Genomic DNA, 9,783 nt, shown 5'->3' with positions numbered 1-9,783 from the left:
GAATATGTTTTATTTCCAAAGCTACCCTGCTAAGTTGAGAACTCTTACACAAATTTTGGTTTCCCGCTGATGAGGGTAAAAATGCCTCCCTTGGTTCATCCTTGGCCAAGCTGACCCCTTGGGTCATCCTTGGCCAAGCCGACCCCTTGGGTCATCCCTGGCTGAGCCAACCCCATGGCTCATCCCTGACCGAGTCGATCCCTTTGCTCATCCTTGCCTGAGCCGAATCCTTTGGTCATCCTTGGCCGAGCCGAACCCTTTGCTCATCTTTGGCCGAGCTGACCCGTTGGATCGCCTCCCTAAGAATTCTGATCCGATTCCGACAATTGTGGAGACAATCACAAGGATCACTCATTGCCAACTCAGCAAATCTTATCACTAGGAGAAATCCTAACAAATAAGGAATCCAACACCCATGACAAAAAGGAATATTCCTAGAATTGCCACAGGTGCTGGGATATTCCCTAGAATCTTCCCAAGAATCGGAATATTCAAAAGGTACCTCCCTCCCTTTGGACTCTGACCTCAAACGAAATGACTCTAGAGGCAACCTCAGCTGGACATCTATAAATACAAGGTAAAAATAGGTAAAAGGGGATGATCATTTCATAAAATACTCTTGAGAATATGTTGTTGAAGAAATCTGACTTAGGCATCGGAGGGACCTCTATCGGGTCAGCTCAGCTCTCCTTTATCTGCTTTTCTGTGTAGATCTAGCGTGGAGTACCAAGTCTTGCAAGGAAGATCACCAGATCAATTTTTACCGCAATACCTGCGAACCTTAGGTATTTGATGGTAGTTCCTCGACCATCACGAACCTCTAGATGTTAGGGTGTAAATCTTCTTCAAACTACCTAGTCCTCTTATCATCTGTATCCACTAGAGTCGGGGCATAACGTGACAATGCAACAAAGTCTCTCGTATTCCTTCACAAACATACTTCCTTGTTTGAGTTGAACAAACTCAGAGTTCTTATTCATCCTTGAGTCATAGGGAAATATTCCTCATAAAAAGCTTACAATTTACCATCCCATGTAATTGGCTGTCATGTATTATCTTTTATGTAGTCTCCCACCGAATGTAAGCTTCCCCTTGAAAAATGAAGGTGGTAAATGTCACATTATCCTCATCAGTGTTTCTCAAATCTACAAAGATCTTCTCCATCTCCTTGACCTAGGATTCAGCTACAAATGGATCAGTAGTAACCACTTAGAAAATAGTGGGCTGAAGCTTTTTGAAATCTATCAACACCTTCGTTGGTCCCCCTGATCCACCACCTATGTGATATTCTTGTTCCACCGGACAAAGAGGAGCATGGGAAGCTTCAGTCACAGGCAATGAAGATGAAATTCCGGCTACCATTGGTGGTAGTTCTATAGTATGCTCAATTCGGTTAGGTGGAGTAGGTGGAACACTTCCCATCACGGGCGAAGGAACTGAAGCATTATTCCACTCTGATGCAGTGCTATTGCTCAGCTCCAGAAACTAAGAAACACCCTTTGTTTCAATGTACGTATATCCTCATCGTAACAAATAAACAAAACGGTTTTTATAGTGTCACACTTGTTCATGTTACATCATACATTAATCTTATCCCATCAGGTTCCAAGTTCTCATCCTAGTTTATATTAGGCTTTGATATCACTTGTAACACCTCCCTTCTTAAGATAAAGGGAATGGAGCAACCCTCACAAGTGGAAATCGTAAGATCTAGTTAATAACAACAACAAAGCCTTATCCTAACTAAATGGGATCTGCTGATCTGTGATGGACAAGTTTGTAAAATAAAAGTGAAGGAAAGAAGGGAAAGCAAAATAAAGCCATACCTCCGGGACATCCTATCTAAAAGCAATCAGTATCTTTGCCGTCCAAATAGCTCTATTTTATGTCATACTAGGATCTAGACTGACCATCTACATGTCCTTCCTTATCAACTCTTCAATGGTCAATTTAGGCTTGCCCCTAGTTCTTCTAGCTGCTTCCATATGGATTTAATCACTCCTTCTTATAGGAGCATTCAAAGGTCTACGCTAAACATGATAAACCCAAAAGTATGTGGAAGCGATTTCACATGTCATGATAAGTAACAAAATATACAAACATATCACGTAAGGTCCAAAATAAAATTCAAATTCTCACATTATTCACTTCTCCTGATGCCATTCATAAATTTATATACAATCATCTAATTCTCCTTACACTCACTGTTAAAAGTTAATTATACCACTTAAACAAAATTAAAGAAAAGAGTTCTTCATTGTTCATTCCTTCTTCACCCATCGGTCTCTCCACTGTCCAGTGAAGGCTCTACAAGAAAAGTTATCCACATGGAGTGAGGTACTACAACCCAGTGAGTAATTAAATAATACAAAAATCCTTCAACTTAACTCCAAACACAATACACAATAGTATATACATATATAAGACCAATTAGTACACTCATTAATTATATCAACATCCAAGCTTCACACATTAGGCATAAAACAACTTCTTCACAATCACTTCACAACTACCAATATGTGATATCGATCTCATCCCTCCTACTCCCACTAAGTGAGAGTGATCACCACATCCTCACTCCTCCTCCCCTCACTAAGTGAGGTACACCACAATATCACCAAAACACTCACTCCTTCCCCCACTAAGTGATGTTCACACGTTATGCTACAATACACATTTACGACACAATCCAGAATAGATTCAAATAACATATACAATTTTCCACTATCACACCATTTATCATTGGCATCACTTATAGATAATACACACTTCATTCCAATAATAAGTATAGTCTCAACTCACAACAAGCATACACAGATTCGAAGTTAAAGGAAATTTGACTTAGGCTAATCCACGTACCTCACTTATCTCGAGTGCTACACCCCTAGAATCACCAATGAGTAAACACAAGTTGGTTTCCAAATCACACTTCACCTATAATTAAACTATTCAAAATAGCTTAATGACCTTAAAGAATCAAATTCCAAAGATCCCCAAAGGGCCCAGCCCAAGAAAAATGAGCAAAACACCTAATGGAGCCCAACTGGCTTGCGGGTTCACACTTCACCCTACTAGGAACCATTGCCACTAAAAGCCTGAGAAGAGGTTCCAAAGGCAACCGGTGAGCAGCTCACCGGTTCGCGCCAGAACGTGGTTTTGAGCTCAGGATTTGGGATTCCAAACTCCAATTTCGCACCCACACTTCATGAAAACACTTATATCATGAAATTAGGTAAAAACATCTCATGTAACACTGAGCACCATTTGATAACGTTATGACTTTTTACGTTTTTGGAAACAAAAATGGATTTTTTGGTGTTCGATAAACCTGTTTCTTGAAACTTTTTTTATAGACATAATGCCACTAAAAAACCCAATAGTATCATCGGATGCCCAAAAGGGAGAGAAAGTTTGGTTGCCTCTTTTTAGGTTTGAATAGTTGAGAGATTTATATGGCACAACAGCCTTTTTTTTTCTCTCAAATTCGTTTCTAGAAACGACGAAACAAGTCGGACTTGTTTCGTCAAAGTCATTTCTAGAATTGTAAATAAGCATAAATTTTGATTTATGTTTCTAGAAATGGGTGAAATGGAACAACTTTATCAAACACTTTTTAGGCTGTTTCTCCATTTCTAAGAACAAGAAAACGTAGAAACAGAACGTTGTCAAACGATGCCTAAATTTACTCATCTAAACCAACATTCCGTAATAAAGATAAAAACATCATATTCATAGCTTCTCATTCAATCTCGCACTTTTGCGTGGGTTTCTTATCAAACCCAAAGCTCTCATTCTAAACTTCCAAAACCTACCACCAAAACACTAAAAATCACATAACTAAGGCTCCATTTGGTATCGTTTCTTATGTCAAAAACGAAATTTTCAGTTTTTGCGTCAAAATGCAGTTTTTAAACGATAAAATGGTGTTTCAAAATTTCAGATTTTTATCGTGAATAATAGTTCTTTTTTTTTTTTTTTGGTATGGTAATTCCACATCAAATCAAGTAGAGAGTTGTTTCAATTCATTTACAAGATTACTACAACCAAGTGTTTGAGGGTAGAGATTTTGAGAGAGGAGAAAGGAATTGTGGGGAGTTCTTACTGACTAGGGAGTTCTAGGAGCCTTGAAGTGCATGCATTTTGGTTTTTATTATTTATTTTTATTTTTATTTTCTTTTTAAAGCAAAAAAAGGAGTGGCTTGATCGTCATAGGCAAGGAGGAATTTGAAGATTGAAGGAATTTTGAAAGAGAGCCACGAAATCTGAGTGTGAGTATGTGTTTTTAAACTTAGGTTCGATTTGGTGTCGTTATAAAAAAACATTTTTAGAGTTTTTTTGTTCTATTAAAATGAAAAAATGGAGTAAAGTGTTTGGTGCACTTATGGTTTGTTTCTGTTTTCTTGGAAAAAAAAAAAACTGGAAAAAGGAGATTAGACGGAACTCCAAATTAAATGAAATATGAAGTCACTACACAGGCAAAATATCCAAATTGCCCTTACCTACTTTTTGTAACACCCTGGTCTAACACAACTCTTATTTTTACTGACCAGGCAAAGAGTTGGAACTGGAGAACACCATTATTGGTTGGTTGGTAGTGGTGGTGTCCATAGAAGCCAAGAATGACCCTGCTTGTTAGTGCATCTCCTGTCAATTTTACTGAAAAGCTTTCCATCACCGGAGGAATCAAAGGTAAGCAGCCATGGTATACTCATTGGGTTCTAATACAAAAAACTAAACAGTCTGGCCAGTTTAGCAAAGGCCATCGGTAGGCCTCCACAAGTTAGCCGATGGCGTTGTACAGGAAAAATTGCATTTTTACTCTATGGGCCCACTGCTCTGCAGCACACCCTACTTACCCAGTGAAGTGGGAGATTTTATATTGAACATACGGTACCAATATGCAAGGAGACAGTGGGGTCCATCAACTAGAATTATGTATGAAATGCAATTTTTCAGATTTTTTACAAGCTCAACCAAACAAATTTAAGGGCTATTTTTGAGTTGAGGTATGTAAACCTCAATTTAGCTACTGTTCATACATTTGAACACTGAATTTGGTTTCTGTAGCAAGGACAGTAGTAGGAGGAGGAGGAGGAGAAGGAAAGAGAGGACTGATGCTTTGGCTTTTGGGGACTCATTAATTCAGTCCACTGTTTCGGTAAGTTTTTTTCCTAGTAACAATTAGTTTAAGGTTGCTGATACGTATTAGTAGCATGTTAGGATTTGCTTTAATTTTGTAAATTAAGTTTGGCAGCAGGTTTTCAGAGTTGGAAAGCAACTCTATTACTAAGTTTTTGACAGTTCCGAGTGGGTTTTGATACCCAGACCAACTCTGACCCATCTCTGTGGAACCCTAAATTTGAGGAATCAGTCGTGCATGGTAAGGATTGAACAATTTGAGATGGGATTTAGGTTCTTACTCAATTAATTTTGGAATTGATTCATCTAATTTCTCAATTGCTGAATTTTAGGCTGAAATTGGTAATAGGTTCTCAGTTCTTTCTCTGATTCATCTAAATTCCACTAACTGGGCTCAATTGGAGCTGAAGCATGATCCAGCCATGTTTTCTATGGCTATTTAGCTTCAATTGAGGGATTAATTCTTCTGGAAAACCTAGTGAGGACCTCAACTCATTTATGTAGTAGAATTCTGGAATTGGGAAATTATAGAGTTACAATGGTTTGCATGCTGACTTGGGAAAGTAAATGGACCTTAATTGAACCCTATATTATGGATTAGGGTCTTCACATATTGCCGAGGATAGAGGCTTGAGGGGTAACCTATCAGTGAAGGAGTAGAGGCTACAGCAGTTGGGGTTGCAGGCTGGCAGAAAAACCTGCAGACCGAAGCCCACCGGCAGGTGCTTGTGGATGGCCGGTGGCCCTGCTGCCCACCTACCAGTGGAGTGTTGGACAGGTGTTCAAACCCTGTTTTTTCACCGGTGGGGTACTGTCACCAGCCGGTGACCGCTATAGGGCTCGGTAAAGGGGGTCTGCCTATGGGTTAGTATGGGTCTGCAACATTATTAGTTAAAATGCGTTTGTGTTTTTTTACCGTTTAAAACGCGTTTTTTCGTATGTTATACAATATAGAAAAAAATAAAAACGGCAAAAGAATCCATTTTAAACGCGTTTTAAACAATCGTTTTAAACGCGTATCCGTTTTTTAAGGGTAAAATAGGAATTTTATTAAAATAATTAATTAATTTAAAAAAAAAAAAACTATTAGTAAAAGTGAAGAGTGAAGACAATATGATACTTGGTTTTTGGTTTTTAACTTCCATACTATCTATAGGAAAAAAATCTCATCTTCTTATAGCCCATTGAGTAAGGAGAAGCTAAAGCTAGCAACATCTCATTTTCTTGTAGTCCATTGGGCTATTTTATCTTGGGACTCTCAGAGCTTTTGGAACATTAAATGCATGTATACAAGTAATAATCTCTCAAATTGCATGAGTATACTACCGTCTTTTTGGTTTCGTTTTTTTGAAAACTACACGTTTAATACTCGTACCGTTCGTTTTTGTCCGTTTGCCGTTCCTTGTTTTTTTGACCATTTTTTTTACCGTACCATTCATCGTTTTTATCTGTTTAAAACCCATAACGTATATTTCTGTTTTTTTGCCGTTCCCATTTTAACTAACAGTGGTCTGCACAGGCCTGTATAGGATTGTACAGAGGGGTGTGTTTAGAGGTATACATATGCATTATAATTAACTGAATTGTATTCAAATGAATATGAAACTAAGTTTATTGGGCGATGATACGCAGTTAAAGGGAATTTACGGAGTGTGTCATTTACTTTTACAGTGCATGTTATTGTGATGTGTTTCTTTTATGTATCTTGATATGATATAATTTGTTTACTTCTATTTTTGTCGATACGATATATGGAGGAACTATGGTAATGGATATGTGAGACGGGACATGGTGAGGCCAAAGGCGGATTCCAACACCGTGTGCCTAGTGTATGAGGATACCTTGTAAGAGGTATGGTGGGTGTACAATATCATTTATATTACATTTGGGGTTAGCACATCACCAACCCGGGTGCTACAATCCCTTATCAGTAGGGGTTACATGCTGACTAATCTCATTCTGTGGTTGCCTGATCAGCAATGCGGAGTCATTGTATGATGTACGTACTATACCTAGGGGCGGATGCAGCACGGTATGACGTACTATACTCATGACTGCTGGGGTTATTAACTTACGCGTTGGCCAGGGGGACCAAGGTTTTTTTTAAGACTGACTGACTTTTGCTTGCAACTAGCTAGTATCGCTGAGCTAGACGTATTGGAGGAGGGAATACCACCTATGTTGCGTAGCACCAGTACTCAATGATGAGCTTCATAATGAATTTAAGGAAAATAGTGTAACCAAATAGACTCATGTGGCATCATATAAATGTTGTGGAGCCTGCATTACATCATTTGACTTGCTTGTGCCTACCTTCCCCCGCCCCTCACTAAGCTTGGTGAAGTTTGTCCCATTATTATTGTTGTTTTTCTTAGATGGAGACACCAGTGAGCTGCTAGCTTCTAGCACAAAGACTTCTGGGACTGCTTCTGACACTTGGTTGATTGCTCCAGACACCAAGGCAAAGCATGGTTCAGGCTGCAGGTGTGATGATTGTGCATATGGATCAGTGGGCTACAATGAGCTTAATAGTGATATTTTGATATTTTGTATATTTATATATGTTGTGAAGATTTGTAGAATTTGAGAGATGTATGGATTTTAGACTTTTGTATATGTATGTACATTTCTATCATGTAGTGTAACATTATTTATGTATGACCTTACCTTATGTATTTGATTTCTAGTGATCTTGGTGCATTATTTGATAGTCTATAGCTTCATGGTCCCGGAGGTATTGGCTGACTGAGTATGGTAAGGTATCCAGTGCCTCATGTCTTAGCCTATAGGAAGTTGGGTGTAACAGAGTTGTACCAGAGCAAGAAAATTTGGGTTAATCCCCACTTGCATAAGATCTTAGGGATATTAATGTTATAGGATTATACTTAAAATACTCAAAAGAAAGCATAAGCTTTAGTTTATACCATAGGAGATTAGCCTAGGTGTTAAAGCAGTACACTGTCAATAATGTAAGGAGCATAAATTGTGTATCTAGTTAAACAATAAAATATACTAAGATAAGGAAGATGAAAATTATATAAGTATCTCTATTGCTAAGGTCTAGGATGGTGCCATCTGCCAGATAAATGAGTAGATGACCTTTATTTTTCTTTATATGCTTTCAATTTCTATCATATGAATTGTAAAGCATGATTGTGTGGTCATATGTATGCTAAGCCATTTGGGAAACTAATCAAGCTGCTCATTTAATAGGAATTTTCCTTAATGTCGAAGCGCATCCTTCCCCGACATGACCTACAACCACAGAAGCATGGCCGCGCTACAAGGGCCAATCCTAACCCTATTTCTGACTCTAAATCAAAGGTTAAAGATGGGGTTGCCACTAGAGATGCTAGAGTGGCACCTCCTACTCCACCTGTGCCACCCCTTGCTCCACCTGTGATGACAGCTCAAGATGTGGCTACCATTGTAACTAATGTGATGCAAGGCATCCACTAAGGTATTTAGCAACAACATAGAGAGATGATGATTGAGATTGCCACAGCCATCCGTGTCAGCGAGCCACCTATGCTATAATATCCTATTGTACAACCTACACCACTATTGGCACAAGGGGTTCCGGCTATTGCATAGTCAACCAATGGCTAGTCATCTCAGACAGTGACACCACCTAGGCAACGTACACTATAGACTCAGCCTGTTGCACCAATGTGGATTGATACCTCCAAACTAATGGAGAAATTCCAATAGTACAACCTCCCTTTCTTTAGTGGAGTGACCCATGACCCTTTGGTTGTAAACCCACAGTCCCATTATCCTTGGTATAATATTATCCTTTTTAGCCCATGGGCCTCAAGGCTTTAAACACGTTGTACCATGTTAAGGAGGCAAGAAGTTATTAACTTGCCCAACAACCTATCCTTAGGAAATGTGAGACTAAAGTTTATACACCCTCACTGATCTCTCAAACCCCATGGTACTTGTCGTATTTTTAGTGGGAATACCTCACCGATCTCCCAAGCGGGTCTGGTACTTGTCGTATTCTTGGGTGTCACAATATTTTTCCTTTTCGACACTACATCCCCGTTGTGGCCCCACACATTGTCAATGTCTGTTCTGATATCATTTGTACACCCCAACCCCATTAACTTTGACACAATATTGTCTTCTTTGGCTCATAGGCTGATGAACACATTTATGTGTGAAATCTAAGGTATAAAAGCATGCATTTTACATCTTTAGAATGGAGCTACGTTAGATTTTACTCTCTTTTTGTAGGTTTTATATTTTAAAGGCCTTAAGGACTATCAGGCGTCGTATCTCTAATTTTACATGTAAAGATGTCCCGTTTCTTTTCATTTGTGAAGATGACGAAATTCTGAGCAAGATAGACGTGTTGCATTAAAATTACACATCCGTTTGGTCACCCGTACAAGTGATTATTCTTTTCAGACTAGAAAAAAATAATAGACCAAAACTAAACCGAGATGTAGGCCAACCCTTCTGCAGTTGTCCCAGGGGTACAAAAGAATATTTCAACTGCCAACAAGGATCGATGGACCCCCTTGAGTAATTGAAGATTCTTTTTTTTTGTAACAACAATTATTTAGTGTAGTTGGTGAGCTGTAGTGTGTAAAAATCTCATGTTAACCAGGAGGTCTCAAGTTCGAACCTCTTAGCTTT

General features: G+C 38.8%; 1 long non-coding RNA gene across 1 annotated transcript; it reads left to right on the top strand.

Moving 5' to 3' along the window:
- The first annotated feature begins 5,098 nt into the window (after positions 1–5,098).
- Positions 5,099–7,812, top strand: LOC122090693. Its single transcript, XR_006143724.1, has 2 exons — positions 5,099–5,158; positions 7,515–7,812. It is a non-coding gene; the product is annotated as an uncharacterized LOC122090693 (long non-coding RNA).
- The last annotated feature ends 1,971 nt before the right edge of the window (positions 7,813–9,783 follow it).

Source organism: Macadamia integrifolia, chromosome 2 (genome assembly GCF_013358625.1).
Source record: "Macadamia integrifolia cultivar HAES 741 chromosome 2, SCU_Mint_v3, whole genome shotgun sequence".
NCBI lineage: Eukaryota > Viridiplantae > Streptophyta > Magnoliopsida > Proteales > Proteaceae > Macadamia > Macadamia integrifolia.
This window is presented reverse-complemented; position numbering and strand designations above follow the sequence as displayed.